General features: G+C 42.1%; 1 long non-coding RNA gene across 1 annotated transcript; it reads right to left on the bottom strand.

Annotated features, from left to right (window-relative positions):
- Positions 1 to 4,885: 4,885 nt before the first annotated feature.
- On the bottom strand, positions 4,886 to 5,377 carry LOC117193233. Its single transcript, XR_004474544.1, has 2 exons — positions 5,120 to 5,377; positions 4,886 to 5,069 (listed from the first exon to the last, which is right to left on the bottom strand). It is a non-coding gene; the product is annotated as an uncharacterized LOC117193233 (long non-coding RNA).
- Positions 5,378 to 7,008: the final 1,631 nt, after the last annotated feature.

The following is a 7,008-nucleotide window of genomic DNA, read 5'->3' as shown; positions in this document are numbered from 1 at the left end:
TGCATTTCCAAGTTGAGCTTTAAGCTTTAACATAACTGTGCAATCGGATGATCTTCTGGATCTCCTGCATCCACCAATTTCTTCGAGCTATGCTAGCGAGGGCGGTATGAAAAGTATCTTTCTAGAAAGTGTGCCTAACTTGTTCGACCTTTTCCTTTTTCTTTTGATTTTCGAATAGTTGGACACTACAACCACAGATAATGAAACAAGACCTGCTCGAAGGTACATTATCTGAAAAAAATGCTGTTATTTATTCTTCACCTGAATATCTTTGAGATGGAAAACTCCAATCTTTTTCCCTGCTGGGTTCACCAACTCATAATAATAGGGGCTTCTTTTTTTGAGAACCTTTGCAGAAATGAAAACCGGAGCTAACTTCGAACTAAACTTCTTACTCGCGTTGCTCTGGGTAAAGTTACGAGCAAAAACCTCGTCACCCGTTTTAAAATGTACGTTCCTACTCCGTAGATTGTATTTCTTCGCGTTAAGCTCATGGGATTTCTTTATGTTTTTCTTAGCGTCTTGTCTTGCCAGTTGTAACAGATCGGAGTGTTCTAATCGGGCGTCGTTGCTTAGCAGATCCATGTTTCGCAATAGGGTATAATCTTCTCCGGTCAGAATCATGTTCTGACCAAAAACAAGGAAATAAGGTGAATAACCAGTACTTCGATGCACCGCTGCTCTAAGTGCACCATTGATAGCGTTCAAATTAGCGTCCCAATTGGAATGGTCACTTCCAATATAAGCGCGGATGGCTGCCAGAACCGATCTGTTTAATCGTTCACTAGCATTGGCCTGAGGAGAATATATAGCCGTACACCGATGTGTAATGCCAAAACTTGTAAGAAAAGCTTCGAAAAATCTAGATTTGAACTGCGAACCATTATCCGTTAGAACAACTTCTGGCACTCCAAAGGGGTAGAATATGGAGCTTTCCAGGTATTCACACATTTTTGGCGCCGTGAACTTCTTTAGAGGGCTAAGAAATTGGAATTTCGTGTTATGGTCTACTACTATAAACAACCCAATGTTTCCATTTTTAGTACGGGGGTACGGACCTAGTAGATCCATATACAAGCATTGAAAGGGGCGGTCTGATGTTAATGGTCGGCCCATCGGAGGTTTTAACATTTTGTTCGGACACTTAGTAGATCGACAAATATGGCATTCTGAGATGTACTCTCGAATTTGGCTTACCATTCGGGGCCAGAAGAAATACCTTTTGAGTTTTTCTACCGTCTTAGCCATACCACAATGTGCAGAGCTTGGCGCATCATGTGCTTGTTGCAATACTTCGGGTATCATCGCGGAGGGTACCCAAAGTTTCCAGGATTCCTCGTGTCCGTCATTATCTCTAATGAACTCGGTTCTTTTATAAACATATCCATCAATAACTTTTAAGTCAAGCAGTTTTGACTGATTCTCTAGTATTCGTTGAATCACTCTAAGATATTCCGGCGACTTAAATTGACTTGACTGTAAATCAATCATGGGACTACTGGCAACGAATTCTTCTATAGCAGGTTGGTTACGTCGAGACAGGGCTTCAGCAACAACGTTTTCTGACCCTCGCCTATGTGTCATAGAAAAATTGAATGATTGTAATTTCATCGACCACCTCGCTAGTCTTCCAGAAAGATCTTTCTGCTTCATCAACCATTTTAAATACGCATGATCCGTTACTACCACAAAATCTTGACCTTCTATATATGCACGAAATTTTGTTATACCCTTGATAACGGCTAAGCATTCCAGTTCGCTAACGGTGTAGTTCCGTTGGGCTTTCGATAATTTTTCCGACATATACGCGATTGGGAGTTCCACACCCTCACGCTCTTGCGCCAGGACACAACCTATCCCGTAGGTACTTGCATCACACAGTAAGATAAATTGGCTTGTGAAGTCTGGGGTAATCAAAATCGGAGCTGATGTTAAACGCGATTTTAGAAGATTGAAAGCTTTTTCGGCATCATCATTCCAAATTATAGACTTTTTGTTCTTTAACAATTCCGTCAGTGGAAAGCTTATGGTGGCATAATTTTCGACAAATCGCCGATACCAACCAGACAATCCTAGGAACCGACGCAACTGTTTTATAGATGTAGGAACAGGAAACTCATTGACGGCCTTTATTTTCCCTGGATCAGTCAGAATTTGTCCTTCTCGAAGGATGAATCCCAAATACTTTATTTCGCGCATACAAAACTTGTACTTCTCAATATTAATGGTCAGATTAGCCTTTTGTAGGCAAACCGAAATTTCCTGAAGCGTGACCAAATGCGACTCGAAATCCTCTGACAGCACAAGTAAGTCATCTAAATATACAAAGACGCATTTTCTTAGATGGGCCGGTATAACCTGGTCCATTAGTCGACAGAGAGTTTGCGCAGCATTGCAGAGCCCGAACGGCATTGTTTTATATTGATATAGTGGCCTGTTTGGCACTCTGAAGGCCGTACATTGCCGTGACTTTTCGTCGAGTGGTATCTGCCAAAAGGCGTGCTTCATATCTAGGCCTGTTATGAACCTAGCTGGCGGCAATCGACTCAAAATACCGTCTATATGAGGTAACGGATAAGCATCCTTTATAGTGACCTTATTTACCTCACGCGAATCTAAGCAAAGCATGCTCTTTTCCCCTTTCCGCACCAACACGCAATTACTGCTCCATGGACTTGAAGACTCTTCAATTACGTCTAGGGCTAACATATGATCGACTTCGGCAAACATCAGTTTCTCTATTGCTGGTGACACTGGCCAATGTCTTTGCTTGATGGGTGTTGCGGATCCGACTTCTATTTTATGCGTTATCAAATTTGTTCTGCCTAAACCTTGTTTGGCAAATGATGGAAAAACTTTTACAACGGCCTTTAGGCGACTTTGTTGTTCATTTGACAAAAGATGCCACTTGGGGAGTTCTTGGTCATGAGTCTCTCCACCCACGTCTAGCTCGGAAACCTGCGCGTTGCTGATGATATCTGTTAATCCAAACTGATGCCAAAAGTCTATCCCGAGATAAATATCTTGTTTGAGACCTGGGATAATAAAAAGATCTAACCATGCTGTTTTCTTTCGATAAGTAATTTGAGTTTGTAATTTGCCAACAACCTTACTTGGCGTTCTATTAGCAGTTCGTATGTTGCCGGAGCACTTTTTGTTTTTCCTAACGCTAGGAACTCCAGTGCTGCCTTGCCTCCGACACAACTCAGGGTTGCCCCAGAGTCTAGGAGCGCAGTGTACTTATTCCCTTCAATGCATACTTCTGTGTACAGTCTATTATCAGTTTTACTAAAAATCGCGGCTACCAGTTTTTTTCTGTCAGAGCGAATCGATTTCCAATACTGTCTTAATCGTTTCGTCGACCTTCTTTGGGTATGATGGATTTTGGAATTTATAGTCTCGCCAAACAATTTATCGCGAAGCTTATTGTAATAAGCTATCCTAACATGTAATGGAATAGTAGAGAAATGGGGTTTGGCTTCTTCTAACTTATTTTCTAAACTAGTTTTTGCCTTTGTTTCATTTGACAATTTTACGGGTATACTAGGAGTCTTCACAGTTTCGGGTGCGTCCAGGTTTTGTCGATCGACACACCCTTCTTCTCAGAGTATGGGCTCCTGGGTCTGTAGCTGAAATATCTTTGATTCCTGTCTCTGCCTCTTCGGCTGCGTCACCAAGTTCCGCTGCAAGGGTATTGTTACCACAACGTAGTTGCGAAATAAGGCAGCATGCCGCACATATCGGACAAGCCGGTGTGGTCGTGATTGCTTCTATTATACAACATTTATGAAATCTATGATTACACGGAGTACTTGCAACTAATTCAGAGACCAAGATTACTTCATTACAAATAAAGCAAACCGGATCGCTTTGTTCGCGAATGCCATCGAGATTTTCATTACTATGAATAACAGGCATTTTAGCCATTTATTTTTAATTCACTAACACAAAAAACTTTCTCGAAACAAATTGCTTATCCCCTAATGTCCGTCTTTCCTTAGCTCATCAATATCTCAAAATACAAGAAAACAGACAAAAAAAACGAAAACTCTCCTCCAGCGCATTCCTCTATTTTAACTAAGTAACTATTATTGTTATTCATTTACAACCATCTCAAATTGCTGGACAATGTCCGAAGTTCTCCAGAGCATCGTAAATCCAAAACACTTTGAGATTGTTTCCTGTCAAGATTGTTTATTTTGCTCAGCATAGATCTATCAGGGTCGATCAATCCGGGATCCGAATTGCAATCGCTAAATCCACCGATCGATTCCAGCCGAATACAAAACAACTGGTTGTGCAGCAAAATGTGAAATATAGTAAATGGATGGATTTGTAGAGCTTAAATGGGACTTAAGGAAAACTTTTCGGGCCCCACGTTGGGCGCCATGTTTGTGTAGTGTTCTGTCTTCGCCAGTGAGTTAGGGCCAGAGCCTATTTAGGCTCTAACTCCGACATTGGCCAATAGATGGTTTTTTCCTGACCTCATGTTAATAGGAAGCTAGGTTCGAAGGCGCGCATTCTTGCTGTGCTCGGGTCCAGCTCGTCGGATTGGTCGGGGTTCTTTCTCCCCTAGCTACACAGTTTTTCTGACACAAATCAATATAATGCGCTTCAAAAAAAATAAACAGGATCTCGACGTTAATATCAATAACCAAAAAAAAAAAACTCATTTCCACTCTGCGCCGATACGCATTTAGAAAACACTTAGAAAAAGTGTAGTTTCAGCAAGAGTGGTTCTGAGGCAATGTGGTTTAGGCTAGCCTAATTCCTCAATCCTTTGTAAATTTTCGTAGGTTGGTGACGATTATGTCCTCCGGCTTTTTGAGATCGGCAGGTTCAAACTAAAGTTCGGACATCCAGCAGTGGTGTTTGGTGGTTGGTCTTTCCGGAGCCGTAAATGATTTCCGATATTGAGCTAGCCCAACGTCAACGGTTCAGCCTTCACTTTGCCGCCGTGGATGTGCACTGCACTAACTCCCAAACGGTCAGCTTTGTTGTTTTAGTAGTTGATACCGTAGATTGGTTGGCCGGCTTGGCTGTATTAAGATTTTCCAGTACTCCTATCCCTAAATAAAACTGTGTCAGAACCTTATCTTTCCACGGTGGACTAACGTACCTTTGCTTCTTTCAAGAATTTCACTTTATTTGCACTTTTCCCTCGGGTAGTTCAGCTAACGCCACTCTTCGGGTTTATTAATCCAAATAAACAGTGGATGATTGGATAATAGCGAAAAATTGGAAGTTATGTAACTCCACGTGTCTTCACCATTCACTCTGCGATTGCTATCACGAAAATCTATATATACGTGTGCCGTAAGTGAAACTATGCAGGGGAATGATTTCACATGAATAAAGTCTATTCGCCTGTACCTATTGCATTTCCAAGTTGAGCTTTAAGCTTTAACATAACTGTGCAATCGGATGATCTTCTGGATCTCCTGCATCCACCAATTTCTTCGAGCTATGCTAGCGAGGGCGGTATGAAAAGTATCTTTCTAGAAAGTGTGCCTAACTTGTTCGACCTTTTCCTTTTTCTTTTGATTTTCGAATAGTTGGACACTACACGCTACCGCTAGTTTCAACAGCTCAGCTCGAAGTTTTCAGCATCATCCCAATTCCGTTTTGGGATTCAACAAGCTGGAGTCTATTTGACCTCAGAACCACCATAATAACGGTGAACCTCCATCGAGACCAGTTCATGGGCACTACCCAAGAGGAATTCCGACGTTGTCTTAAAGTACACAACGAGGAGTTCATCTGCTTTGACCATCAGACGATCTTTAATGTGGACAATTGCTGTGAGTTTCAACTGTTTAACAATAAAACAGAAACACTGTGTCAGGTAACACACACAAAGGCTGATACGGTGTGGCTAAAAACTCAGCATCCAAATAAATGGATCTTCGCAACGCATTCTATAACTAAACTTCAAGCAGTATGCAACGGAGTTCCGTCAACCATAACACTGGAAGGAACTGGTCTACTCTCCATGTCCCCTGGTTGCACTGCTCGCAATACTGAAGTAAGCATCAGCACCTTCAGCACCACAATCAGCGAAGTAAAATCGACTTACACTCGGTTTGGTGACGTGAGCCCACCGGAGACATCACCCTCGCCACCAATGTGGCAACTGAAGAACCAGACATCAGACTTTCTTCAAGAACTTGATGATCTACGCCAGCAACTATCAACCATCAATCATCACGAGCTGCCACACCATCTCACCACCGTGCAGCACCATCAACTCGCTGCTTACGCAACCCTAGCAATATTAATTTTATTGATCATTGCCTTCATTTTCCGAGAGAAGTATCAACTATGGAAACCAAGGCCATCAAATCCCGATCCAGCCATGTCATCACCCCCTATACCCCCTGCACGCCGGTTTGCCATCGACTTGAGCGATGGTTGAACACCAGTTCAACGGCCGGGAGAATGTTCAGCCACAGACATGTATTTAATGAATATTAGGAATATACAGTTCAATCTCATACACAAATACTCATAGATAAAATTGTCCATGTCATTCATGTAACTGAATATGACAACACGAAAAATACATTAGCAACTAAGAATAGACAATAGCACTTGTAAACTCGAACCCACCAACAGGGATCAAGCAATAAACTATCTACTTTATTGCTGCCAAGTACCTAAGTAAATGCACTGAAATATAACCCCCGCACAGAGTAAGTGTACCCAATCTAAAAATACACTCACAATGAGCCTGTGCGTTCCTTCCCATAGAATAAGAGTACCACTGCTAGCTATATAAGGAGATGCATTTGTTCAATAAAAATCAGTATCAGAAACAGTACCATAGCTGCCTGTCACTCATCTTCCATCGCAATCATCAGAGGCTGTCGCCGTGTCTTCAGATCCTCACTTGCGCACCGTAGGATACCCACTCCGCAGTCCAACTGGTTCAAGTTCTAGTTGCGACGACCAAACTGTAGACGGTTTATGTACCGTATGCAACCCAGCTTCCTACACACACACACACAC

This window comes from Drosophila miranda, assembly GCF_003369915.1.
Source record: "Drosophila miranda strain MSH22 chromosome Y unlocalized genomic scaffold, D.miranda_PacBio2.1 Contig_Y2_pilon, whole genome shotgun sequence".
NCBI lineage: Eukaryota > Metazoa > Arthropoda > Insecta > Diptera > Drosophilidae > Drosophila > Drosophila miranda.
Note: the sequence above shows the minus strand (reverse complement) of the source record. Positions and strands in the feature narration are given on the sequence as shown.